The following is a 14,175-nucleotide window of genomic DNA, read 5'->3' as shown; positions in this document are numbered from 1 at the left end:
AGCTCTGTCACTCCTTCCCTCTGTGTCAATGGGCAAAGGACTTACTCTGTCTGAGCTTCAGGGTCCTCATTCATAAAATGGGGATAATACCACCTAGAACAAATAAATAACATATAAAAAGGTTTGAACAGCACAATAATTGAGAGTCACACTATCAACCTTTGAATTTTAACTCCACAACTTACTTGTTGTTTGACCAAGTTATATAACTTCTTTGAGTCATGGAAAGTACTTTAGCACAGAACATGGCATATAATAATTGCAACAAGATTTAGTTTTATCGATACTATATATAAATCACCTGGAACTCAGTGGGTAGTGAATAATAAAAACCACCACCACCACCACCACCAACAACAACAAAACACCTGCTTTTACAAGTAAAACAGACAACAAAGGCAACATGCTTTATAAAAATCAATGCCATCTATCCTAAAATATGCTCACGTATGTAAAGTTCATTAGATTGGGGTTAAATGTCAAATTTAAAAAGTACAAAACTTAAAATATATCAAGTAAATAATCATTCTATAGTGATTTATTTAAGAAAATTGTGGTTTTCAGAGTACTGGATTTTAAAATGCTCAGTTCACAAGTCAGAAAATATGGTATAAAGTCAAAAATTAGGTAATATCAGAAGTATTACAAAGAGTGAAATAAAGCTAAAATTATAGAATTAGTACATTAGAAAATCTGTAGAAGACCAACTGTGCATAGAAGAAACCATGTGTCTATTATGACATGGTTTTCATAAGATCCTAATCAAAAATATAATAAAAAGAAAAGAAACAGTAGAAAAATACATCCAACATATCACCATTTAAGAGAACCAATTCTCAGGTGATTAGAAAAGATCTATTCCTGAAGTGGGTGGAAAGGCATGATTCCTAAATCCAAGGGAAATTAAAACCACAAAGTTTAAACAAAATATCATGAAAAAAAATCAATACCTCACAAAATAAAAAGGAATAATTTAATTTTCAGCTTTCTCTTTACAAAAATTCTATTTCTAGATCAGATACAGTGGTTTAAGATGCTACCATGTCTTTAAGCTCCATTTGGTAGGAAAATACCTAACCTCTGCTACCTTTAAAGGTAAGTAGGAGGTTTTGTATTTAAGTTGTGATGTGTAATACTTCAGGGTAACCTCATGCCAAAATGGCACATTTCTGAGGGAAGCAAAGGTATTCAATAAAAAGCTTTTAAAGGCATATTTTTAAACTTGCAGCAGGAAAGCTTTTCTGTGTCAAGACAGTAATTCTTTTAACAGCATTGATCAAAATGTCATTCTTTTATGAGTGTACAATACCTTTTAATGGCATACAACAAGCCATTAGGGTTATACACCTCTGTATAGCAGACAGCTTACTGGAAAATAGGGAACACTGGCCAAGATACAGTCAGTAGGTTTTATGCTTCTAACAAGGAACCGTTTTCCCCCTAGTGGCTTCATTCTAAAGTCCACACTGAAATTATCCAAAGATTAAGTGTAAGCTCTCTTCACTTCGGTAATTTAGCAGCATTTTCACAGAGGATAAACTGCAAGGTCTAAACTGTATCTCTGTAGATACCATGGGATAGCCCTGAAAACAGCCTCTCACTCAGGGCCAGTGAGAAATTATTCATGACGATTAGAAAAGAATGATGGTTTCATTTGCTTTGCTACTTTCTGAGGAAGAAGAAAGTGAATTTTAAAAATCACTTTTCATATTCATTTATAAAGCCAAATACTAAAGGAACATTAAAGTTATGTAATACTCTACCATAAAGTATCTCTCTTCATCAGCTAACATAAAATCTTTCGTAAAAGGAAACTATTTAAATCATCTTAAAACAAGTCCTTGTCTTTGGGGTATTCATGCTTTAAGAAAGACAAAATAAATTCTGAAACTACTTATAAAACTTAATCACGTTATTATACAAACTCTCAAAAAACTTCCATTAATTTACCATATTTCTAACCATTCAGGAAATGGAGAGCTAAGGGGTGGGACATAAATAGAAAGGGAGACTATTCCTGTTTTTCATGTTAAACCTTTACTTATTTTTCACTATTAAAGGTAATATGACTTGAGTACAAATGAATTCCTAGAATAACAGAAATATCCCAGATTTATTCATTGTAGCCTAAATCACCTCCTTCTGTAAACTATTCAAGGGCTTCACAGAGCCTAAAAATGTTACCCATAATAATTACATTCCTGCACCAAAAAATAAAACTCAACTTTACAGACAACACTAGATGAATTTCATAAACCTTTTCCTAAAAGTAAAGTTTAAAAAGTAGAAGAATCTGTCTCCTTTTAAAGGTGTGAGTGGGTAGGTGAGTGTGTAGGTATGTGCATGCTTAGTGGAAAGAAAATGGTAAGAGAATAAGAAAGTTCCTAGGAATGGCTTTACAAATTTTATCATCAAACAGAAAGTTGTTTCAGGCAATGTAGAGAACAAGTAAATTCTTAGAATAACAGAAATATTTGCACCAACTCCATCACTGAAAACAACTAAAAATGCAAAGTAATATACAAAAACATCTTTAAATCATCCCAGTTGATAAAAATAGTAAGAAATACAAAATCTAATAAAAGTGGACACTCAGTGAAGGTCGGTGGGGTGCTGAATCTGCTTTTCCCCATTTTGACCAGAGTTAAAATGTACAGATCTGGTTTAGAATGGATAGAAAACAGACACAAGTACCACCTAAGAGTCTAACAAGAGGCTGTCCTCCCAAGAAGCTGGGAACTCAGAGTTACCCCCCAAAGTAAAGGTTATCCAGGAGTCTGTGCTTAAGGGACTGTAAGGAAAGCTGTCTTAGAAATGAGCAAAACAGGGGACAACATAAAGCAACAAGTTGTAATCACAACCTAGCACTCAAGTAAATGTACATGTCAAATTCACATCATGCAAATGGGTCCAAAAAAAGAAATAAACAAAGTGGTATGCAAGCCAGAATGCAACAAACACAAATGTTACCTGGTGGTACAAACTATTAAATATACAAGTAAACAAGGCACTGTGAAAGAGAACCAGTTAAAAATAAACCTACAAGGATTTCATTTCTTGGAATTATCAAACATAGATTATATAATAACCATGTTTAATATGTTTAAAATAATTTTTAAAGTGTAAAAATATATTCACAGAAAAGATTAAAAACACATGACATAAAATGTTCACAAGATATTTATACAAATTAAATACACAGTACTTGAAATTTTAAAACTCAGTAAAGAGGCTTTTCCAGATTATCTCATAAAAGACTAACCCTCCCAATAAAAAATAACTAGAGAACGTAGGTAAAATATGGAAAACAACAATGTGAAGGCATTAGAGAGCTACCAAAGGCAGCCAAGAAGTACAAAAGAGAAATTTAGAGAGGTAAGCTCAACTTTCAGCATGGGCTTTATTAAGTCATTTGCCAATCCTCAGACAGGAGGCCGAGAAGCTAAGCAGACCTGTTAGCAGCAATAACAATATAGAGGGGAAATTTTTTGAAGTCTGGGCACTGCTAGCAGTAAACCAGAACCATATCAGAAGAATGAAACCCAGTTATATATCAACTCAATCCCAGATGAGATTAAATTTAATTGTCTCTACTCTACCTACCTGCCAGAAGCAAAATTAAACCCTCTCTGGGAAAAGTAAATATCATCCAGATCCTCAGAATATCATATCCAATGTCTGACATTCCTCTGACAATTACTAAGCATACTGGAAGACAAAACCACAATAAGATTTAAAGAAAAGAACAGAAAAGGAAAAGAACAGACCTACAGAAAATACAGATTGGAGTTATTAGACCTGGACTTTAAAGTATCTCAGGTTAAAATGTTCAAGAAAATAGAAGATACTCCAGTCTCCCATAAAATAAGGGCAACCACCTAAATCCAAATACCTCCACATAATCTCAACAAAACTTTAAAAATAAAAACAGAGTGAAAAAGCATAATCTACATCTACAGCATAACTAAGAGACAAAGATTACCATAAACTTCAAACATGTGTAGTAGAGAAATGAACACTAAAAGCCAGCAACTATTTCTAAAGCCCATGCTGGAGAAAGAGAGATACAGACTATGTAGATAAGAGGAGAGAGAAACAGGGGCTTAGGGTTGACCCAGTACAGATAAAATAAGCAGCAGAAAGTAGGGAAATCCTAAAAATAGGTCTAAGACTTGTTAGATCAGAGCACTGATTACTATGGAACCTAAAGGAAGAGGCTTGCAATTGCAAGAAATAGAAGTGACAGTCTTGAGGAAGCACTTCTACAGGAGAGGAGAGTGAGTGACTTAAAAGTGATATTCCTTGGATGTTTGCTGGTAAAGAGAAAGGAGAAAACAAGAAAGTAAAAAAAATAATGATCCTTCAGAAATGAAAGGAAGCAAAAAATTAAAGAAAACGTTCATCCTCCCAAACAAATGCACCACAGATTCGAGATACTGCACTTATTTATAGCAATAGAATAGGGTGCTTTTGAACTAAGAAACCTTGTAAACCCCCTCACCACTTTCTATATAAACTATTATTGCTGGTCATGAAAAACAAAACTTTCAAAACTGATTACAAAATAATAGGCAACAACTGTAAAAAATTATTATAAAAGAATACAGAAAATCAGAACAAAAACTCTTCAGCTGATGAACACCCCTCTCCAAAAAGAAAAAAGAAAGAAAAAAAGAAACCATAAAGTAGAGAAAACTACAATAATATCTCAAACTGAACTATATATTATTAAAGTATTTACAGATCTTTTCCAAAAACCTCAAACATTCAATAATTCAAAACAGAAATAGACCAGAAATGGGCAAAAATCTTCATATCAGGAAGATGCAAAATGAGGTAACTGGTCTCATGAAAGAAATTGAGCACAAGAAAAAAAATATTTTAGAAATGAAGAATAAATTATAACATACTCAAGAGAGAAGAGGATTGAATGAAAATATAATAAGAGGCACTGAACAAAAGCATGAAAATAGCCAGGGAACAAAACAAAATGAAGCAAAAGTGTAACAAGGATCAGGGGAAAGTGTTAACACACAAGAGAGAGAAAGAGGATCCAACATACATAAAATTATAGAGCTAATATTTAAAACTATGATATAAAAGAACAAACAATAACCAAAATAAGAGAAGACATGAATATTAAAAAGGCCTCAGAAGGATCTGGGAAAACTGATACAAAAAATTCTGAGACGTATTGTAATACATAATAGATTTTAAAGATAAGAAAAGTCTTCTGGGATCACTTACAAAGGAAGCAAAATCAAATAAGCATCAGACTACTGAGCAGCAGCCCACAAAGGAAGATAGTAGGAAGGTAGGAATCAAATGATGTTATTTAAACTGACAAACCAAACAATGAAATCCTAAGTAAACAAAAGAGGGACAAATATAATGGCATTATAAATAGTAGTATAAAGATAACCACTAGAACAAAAATACAAGCCTTCCAAAATACCAAGGAAAATATAAAAAGGGAGGAACATACTACAAAATGAAAGGGGGAAGTATAATACAAATGATAAATACATATATAATAATATAATATTTTGTTAGAATAGTGACCACACGATCATAACAATAAACGTACATTGATTAACCTTTCCAATTTAAAAAAAACCCACAATTTTGAATCAACTTACAAAGGAAAACAACTCTACAATGTATTAGAGAAACTCATCTAAAATAAAGTAATTCAAAAAGTAAAAATAGGGCTTCCCTGGTGGCGCAGTGGTTGAGAGTCCGCCTGCTGATGCAGGGGACACGGGTTTGTGCCCCAGTCCGGGAAGATCCCACATGCCGCGGAGTGGCTGGGCCTGTGAGCCATGGCCGCTGAGCCTGCGCATCCGGAGCCTGTGCTCCGCAATGGGAGAGGCCACAACAGTGAGAGGCCCGCATACCGCAAAAAAAAAAAAAGTAAAGTAAAAATACAACAAATAAATTTATTCAAGGCAAATGGAAACAATGAGAAAGTAGGTATTGCAATTCTGATATCAGACATGGTGGAGGTGAGACCAAAAAGCATCACATTCTAAAAAAGAACATTTTATGATCTAAAGACCAATACAAAATAAATATATAATAGTTAGGAATATCTATGTACCAAATAACACAGTGAGTACCATGATAAAACAGAATCAAAGAGAAATAAAGATGCAAAAAAGAAAAATACAAAACATGAACATACCAAACTCAATACCAGTGTACAAAAAAATATAAAAGGACATGGAAATATATACTAAACAAGATATCTCAATATCTTTATATTTAAACTCCCATTACAAGTAATTTCCTTAATAAGTACATATGAAACATTCACAAAAATTGACCAAATGTACTGTTTCAAAGAAAGCTTCAAAATGTTCCTCAAAGTAGAAACAATATAAAAATATTCTGATCACACAATAAAAGTAGAACTTAAAAAAACAAATAAATAAAAAGATCCTCAGGACTTTCCTGGTGATGCAGTGGTTAAGAATCCACCTGCCAATGCAGGCAACACAGGTTTGATCCCTGGTCCAGGAAGATCCCGCATGCCATGGAGCAACTAAGCCCATGTGCCACAACTACTCAGCCCGCGTGCTGCAACTACTGAAGTCCACACACATAGAGCCCATGCTCCACAAAAAGAGAAGCCACCACATTCACAGAAATATAGACAAAATGAAAAGGCAGAGGACTATGTACCAGATGAAGGAACAAGATAAAACCCCAGAAAAGCAATTAAATGAAGTGGAGATAGGCAACATTCCCCTAAAAGATTTCAGAATAATGATAGTGAAGATGATCCAGGACCTTGGAAAAAGAATGGAGGCAAAGATTGAGAGATGCAAGAAATGTTTAACAAAGTCCAAGAAGAATTAAAGAACAGACGAACAATACAATAACTGAAATGAAAAATACACTAGAAGGAATCAATAGCAGAATAACTGAGGCAGAAGAATGGAAAACTGACCTGGAAGACAGAATGGTGGAATTCACTAACATGGAACAGAATAAAGAAAAAACAATGAAAAGAAATGAAGATAGCCTAAGATACCTCTGGGACAACATTAAACGCACCAACATTATCATTATACAGGTCCCAAAAGGAGAAGAGAGAAAGAAAGGACCTGAGAAAATATTTGAAAAGATTATAGTTGAAAACTTCCCTAACATGGGAAAGGACATAGCCACCCAAGTCCAGGAAGGGCAGACAGTCCCAGGCAGGATAAACCCAAAGAGAAACATGCCAAGACGCATAGTACTCAAATTGAAAAAAATTAAAGACAAAGAAAAATTATTAAAATCAACAAGCAAAAAGTGACAAATAACATACAAGGGAACTCCCATAAGGTTAACAGCTGATTTTTCAGCAGAAACTCTACAAGCCAGAAGGGAGTGGCATGATATATTTAAAGTAATGAAAGGGAAGAACATGCAACTAAGATTACTCTAACTGGCAAGGATCTCATTCAGATTTGATAGAGAAATCAAAGGCTTTACAGATAAGCAGAAGCTAAGAGAACTGAGCACCACAAAACCAGCTCTACAACAAATGCTAAGGGAACTTCTCTAAGTGGGAAACACAAGAGAAGAAAAGGACCTACAAAAACAAACCCAAAACTATTAAGAAAATTGTAATAGGAACATACATATCAATAATTACCTTAAATGTGAACGGATTACATGCTCTAACCAAAAGACACAGGCTTGCTGAACGGATACAAAAACAAAACACATATATATGCTGTCTACAAGAGACTCACTTCAGACCTAGGGAAACATACAGACTGAAAGTAAGGAGATGGGAAAAGATATTCCATGAAAATGGAAATCAAAACAAAGCTGGAGTAGCAATATTCATATCAGACAAAATACACTGTAAAATAAAGAATGTTAAAAAGACACAAGGAAGGAAACTACATAGTGATCAAGGGATCAATCCAAGAAGAAGATATAACAATTATAAATATATGTGCACCCAAAATAGCAGCACCTCAATACATAGGGCAAATGCTAACAGCTATAAAATAGGAAATCAATGGTAACACAATAATATGGGGGACCTCACAGCTCACTTACACCAATGGACAGATCATCCAGACAGAAAATTAATCACGAAACACAAGCTTTAAATGACAGAATAGACCAGATAGATTTCATTGATATTTATAGGACGTTCCATCTGAAAACAGCAGATTACACTTTCTTCTCAAGTGCACACAAATCATTCTCCAGGATAGATCACATCTTGGGTCACAAATCAAGTGTCAGTAAATTTAAGCAAACTGAAATCATATCAAGCTTCTTTTCTGACCACAATACTATGAGATTAGAAATAAATTACAGGGAAAAAAACGTAAAAAACACAAACACATGGAGGCTAAACAATACGTTAGTAAACAGCCAAGAGATCACTGAAGAAATCAAAGAGGAAATCAAAAAATACCTAGAGAAAAATGACAACGAAAAAACGACGATCCAAAACCTATGGGATGTAGCAAAAGCAGTTCTAAGAGGGAAGTTTATAGCAATACAGTCCTACTTCAAGAAGGAAGAAAAATCTCAAATAAACAATCTAACCTTACACATAAAGGAACTAGAGAAAGAAGAACAAACAAAACCCAAAGTTAGTAGAAAGAGCAGAGCAAAAATAAAAGAAATAGAAACAAAGAAAACAATAGCAAATATCAGTAAAAGTAAAAGCTGCTTCTTTGAGAAGATAAATCAAATTGATAAACCTTGATCCAGACTCATCAAGAAAGAGGGAAAGGACTCAATAAAATTAGAAACGAAAAAGAAGTTAAAATGGATACTGCAGAAATACAAAGCATCATAAGAGACTACTACAAAGCATCATACAAAGAATCATACAAGAAATACAAAGCATCATAAAAGACTACTACAAAGCATCCTACAAAGCATCATAAAAGACTACTACTACTACTACTACTACCTCTATGCCAATAAAATGGACAACCTGGAAGAAATGGACAAATTCTTAGAAAGGTATAACCTTCCAAGACTGAACCAGAAAGAAATAGAAAATATGAACAGACAAATCACAAGTAATGAAATTGAAACTGTGATTAAAAATCTTCCAACAAACAAAAGTCCTGGTTCAGATGGCTTCACAGGTGAATTCTATCAAATATTTAGAGAAGAGCTAACACCTATCATTCTCAAACTTTTCCAAAATTGCCGAGGAAGGAACACTTCCAAACTCATTCTATGAGGCCACCATCACCCTGATACCAAAACCAGACAAAGATACTACAAAAAAAGAAAATACAGACTAATATCACTGATGAATATAGATGCAAAAATCCTCAACAAAATACTAGCAAACAGAATCCAACAACACATTAAAAGGATCATACACCATGATCAAGTGGGATATATCCCAGTGATATAAGGATTCTTCAATACATGCAAATCAATAAATGTGATACACCTTATTAACAAATTAAGGAATAAAAACCATATGATCATCTCCATAGATGCAGAAAAAGCTTTTGACAAAATTCAACACCCACTTATGAGAAAAACTCTCCAGAAAGAGGGCACAGTGGGAACCTACCTCAACATAATAAAGGCCATATACAACAAACCCACAGCAAACATCATTCTCAATGGTGAAAAACTAAAAGCATTTCCTTTAAGGTCAGGAACAAGACAAGTATGTCCACCCTTGCCACTATTATTCACATAGCTTTGGAAGTCCTAGAAACGGGAATCACAGAAGGAAAGGAAATAAACGGAATACAAATTGGAAAAGAAGCGGTCACTGTTTGCAGATGACATGATACTATACATAGATATCCTAAAGATGCCACCAGAAAACTACTAGAGCTAATCAATGAATTTGCTAAAGTTGCAGGATACAAAATTAATGCATAGAAATCTCTTACATTCCTATACACTAACAACAAAAGATCAGAAAGAGAAATTAAGGAAACAATCCCATTCACCATTGCAACAAAAAGAAAAAAATATCTAGGAATAAAACTACCTAAAGAGACAAAAGACCTGCACTCAGAAAATTATAAGACACTGGTGAAAGAAATCAAAGATGACACAAACAGATGGAGAGATATACCATGTTCATGGATTTGAAGAATCAATATTGTGAAAATGACAGTACTATCAGAAGCAATCTACAGATTCACTGCAATTCCTATCAAATTACCAATGGCGTTTTTTATAGAACTAGAACAAAAAACTTAATATTTGTATGGAGACACAAAAGACCCCAAATAGCCAAAGCAATCTTGAGGGAAAAAAATGGAGCTGGAGGAATCAGACTCCCTGACTTCATACTATACTACAAAGCTACAGTAATCAAGACAATATGGTACTGGCACAAACAACAGAAATATAGATCAATGGAACAGGATAGAAAGCCCAGAGATAAACCCACACACCTATGGTCAACTAATCTATGACAATAGAGGCAAGGATATACAATGGAGAAAAGACAGTCTCCTTAATAAGTGGTGCTGGGAAAACTGGACAGCTACATGTAAAAGAATGAAATTAGAACATTCCCTAACACCATACACAAAAATAAACTCAAAATGGATTAAAGACCTAAATGTACGACCAGATACTATAAAACTCTTAGAGGAAAACATAGGAAGAACACTCCTTGACATAAATCACAGCAAGATCTTTTTTGACCCACCTCCTAGAGTAATGGAAACAAAAATAAACAAATGGGACCTAATGAAACTTAAAAGCTTTTGCACAGCAAAGGAAACTATAAATAAGACGAAAACACAACCCTCAGAATGGTAGAAAGTATTTGCAAACAAGTCAACAGACAAAGGATTAATCTCCAAAATATATAAACAGCTCATGCAGCTCAATATTAAAAACAAAAAACAAAAAAACCCCACCCAATCGGGGCTTCCCTGGTGGCGTAGTGGTTGAAAGTCCGCCTGCCGATGCAGGGGACACAGGTTCGTGCTCCGGTCCGGGAAGATCCCACATGCCGCAGAGCAGCTGGGCCTGTGAGCCATGGCCGCTGAGCCTGCACGTCCGGAGCCTGTGCTCCACAACGGGAGAGGCCACAGCAGTGAGAGGCCCGTGTACCGCAAAAAAAAAAACCAAAGAAACAAAAAACGACCCAATCAAAATATGGGCAGAAGACCTAAATAGACATTGCTCCAAAGAAGACACACAGATGGCCAAGAGGCACATGAAAAGACAGTCAACATCACTAATTATTAGAGAAATGCAGATGAAAAGTAAAATGAGGTATCATTTCACACTGGTTTGAAAGGGCATCATCAGGAAATCTACAAACAACAAATGCTGGAGAGGGTGTGGAGAAAAGGGAACCCTCTTGCACTGTTGGTGGGAATGTAAATTGATACAGCCACTATGGAGAATAGTATGGAGGTTCCTTAAGAAACTAAAAATAGAATTACCATATGACCCAGCAATCCCACTACTGGGCATATACCCACAGAAAACCATAATTCAAAAAAGATACATGCATCACAATGTTCATTGCAGCACTATTTACAATAGCCAGGTCATGGAAGCAAACTAAATGCCCATCAACAGATGAACAGATAAAGATGTGGTATATATATACAATGGAGTATTACTCAGCCATAAAAATGAACAAAATTGGGTCATTTGTAGAGACATGGATGGACCTAGAGACTGTCATACAGAGTGAAGTTAAGTCAGAAAGAGAAAAACAAATACTGTATATTAATGCATATATGTGGAATCTAGAAAAATGGTATAGATAAATGGTTTGCAAGGCAGAAATAGAGACACAGATGTAGAGAACAAACGTACAGACACCAAGGGGGGAAAGGGGCGGGGGGTGTGGTGGTGGTGGTGGGATGAATTGGGAGATTGGGATTGACATGTATACACTAATATGTATAAAATAGATAACAAATAAGAACGTGCTATATAAAAAAAGAAATTAAATAAAATTCAAAAAAAGGAAAAGAGAGAAGCCACCGCAGTGAAAAGCCTAAACACCTCAACGAAGAGTAGCTCCTACTCACCACAACTAGAGAAAGCCCCTGTGCAGCAACAAAGACCCAACACAGACAAAAAAAAAAAAAAAAAAAAAAAAAAAAGATTGTTTCACCAGGTAGTTTTAAAGCTTTCTAAAAAAGTCTTTGGTGAAAGGTAAATATAAACTGACACACTAAACAAAACAGTCAAAATTAATGACAATACCAAGCATTGGGAAAGATGTGAAGCAAATGAAACTCTTATATAAGTGGGACTGTAAATTGGTACAACCACTTTAGAAAACTGTTTGGCATATACAGTGTAATATTACTCAGCCATGAAAAGAAATGAAATTGAGTTATTTGTAGCGAGGTGGATAGACCTAAAGTGTGTCATACGGACTGAAGTAAGGCAGAAGGAGAAAAACAAATACCATATGCTAACAAACATATATGGAATCTAAAAAAAAAAAAAAAAGGTTCTGACGAACCTAGGGGCAGGATGGGAATAAAGATGCAGATGTAGAGAATGGACTTGAGGACACCGGGAGTGGGAAGGGTAAGCTGGGTCTAAGTGAGAGAGTGGCGTTGACATAAATACACTACCAAATGTAAAGTAGATAGGTAGTGGGAAGCACTACATAGCACAGGCACATCAGCTCGGTGCTTTGTGACCACCTAGAGGGGAGGGATAGGGAGGTTGGGAGGGAGACGCAAGAGGGAGGGGCTATGGGGATATATGTATACGTATAACTGATTCACTTTGTTATACAGCAGAAACTAATACAACATTGTAAAGCAATTATGCTCCAATAAAAATGTTAAAATTAAAAAAAAAAAACTATAGAAACCTGTTTGGCAATTTCTACTAAAGCTAAAGACATTCCTGCTATATGACCCAGCAATTCTCCAGACAGTCACATACATATATACATACACATACATACAAAAAACATGAGTGTATATGTCTATAAAATGACATGTACAGGAACATTCATAGCTTCTTGAATAATGATAGCCAAACACTGGAAACGACTGCAATGTGTATGAACAAAAGAAGAGATAAACAAACTGTAGTACAGTCATAAAATGGAATATTACACAGCAATGAGAAAGAATAAAGTAGAGCTATAGGCATGGTATTTTAAGTAAAATAAACTAGACACAAAGTATTACATACTTTTAAATGAAGTTCACAATGAAGCAAAACTAAGGGATGTTAGAGTATTTAGTGAAGAACAAAAGGGTTCCAAATTGGAAAATAAGTAAGATTATATCTGTTCACAGATGATGTAACCTTTCTTTTCTTAAGAAGATATAGTTTATTATTATTATTATTAATTTATTTATTCTATTTATTTTTGTCTGTGTCAGGTCTTAGTTGTGGCACACAGGATCTTTTATGTTGAGCCATGTGGAATCTTTTGCTGTGGTGTACAGGCTATTTGCTGTGATGTGTGGGCTTCTCTCTAGTTGTGGTCTGTGGGTTTTCTCTTCCCTAGTTGTGGCACACAGGCTCCAGAGCACGTGGGCTCTGTAGTTGTGGCGCGTGGGTTCCAGAGAGCACGGGCTCTGCAGTTTGCAGCATACAGGCTCTCTAGTTGAGGCATGTAAGCTCCAAAGTTATGGCGTGCAGCCTTAGTCGTCCCACAGCATGTGGGATCTTCATTCTGTGACCAGGGATTGAACCCATGTCCCCTGCATTGTAAGGTGGATTCTTTACCACTGGACCACCAGGGAAGTCCTGATGTGATCTTTCATGTAGTAGATGAAGATTCCACAGAAATATTTTTAGAACAAATAAACGAATTTAGCAGAGTAGCAAGTTACAAATTCAACATTCAAAAATCCATTGCATTTCTATACACTAACAATGAACAATATGAAAAGGAAATTATGAAAACAATTCCATTTACAATAGCATCAAAAAGCATAAAATACTTAGAAATTAACTTAACCAAGATGTTGAAAGACTTCTACAATGAAAACTAGAAAACAATGCTGAAAGAAATTTAAAAAAATACAAATAAATGGAAAAACATTCCATGTTCAAGGAATAAAAGACTTATTATTGTTGAGATGTCAATACTACCCAAAGTGATCTACAGGTTCAGTGCAATCTCTATGAAAATCCCAATGATATTTTTTGCAAAAATAGAAATACTCAACCTAAAATTAAATCGAATCTTAAGGGACCTTGAATAGCCACAAC

The sequence above is a fragment of the Neophocaena asiaeorientalis genome, unplaced genomic scaffold (assembly GCF_003031525.2).
Source record: "Neophocaena asiaeorientalis asiaeorientalis breed wild unplaced genomic scaffold, Neophocaena_asiaeorientalis_V1.1 scaffold40, whole genome shotgun sequence".
Classification (NCBI taxonomy): domain Eukaryota; kingdom Metazoa; phylum Chordata; class Mammalia; order Artiodactyla; family Phocoenidae; genus Neophocaena; species Neophocaena asiaeorientalis.
The sequence above is the reverse complement of the archived record's forward strand: the minus strand, read 5'-3'. Positions refer to the sequence as shown.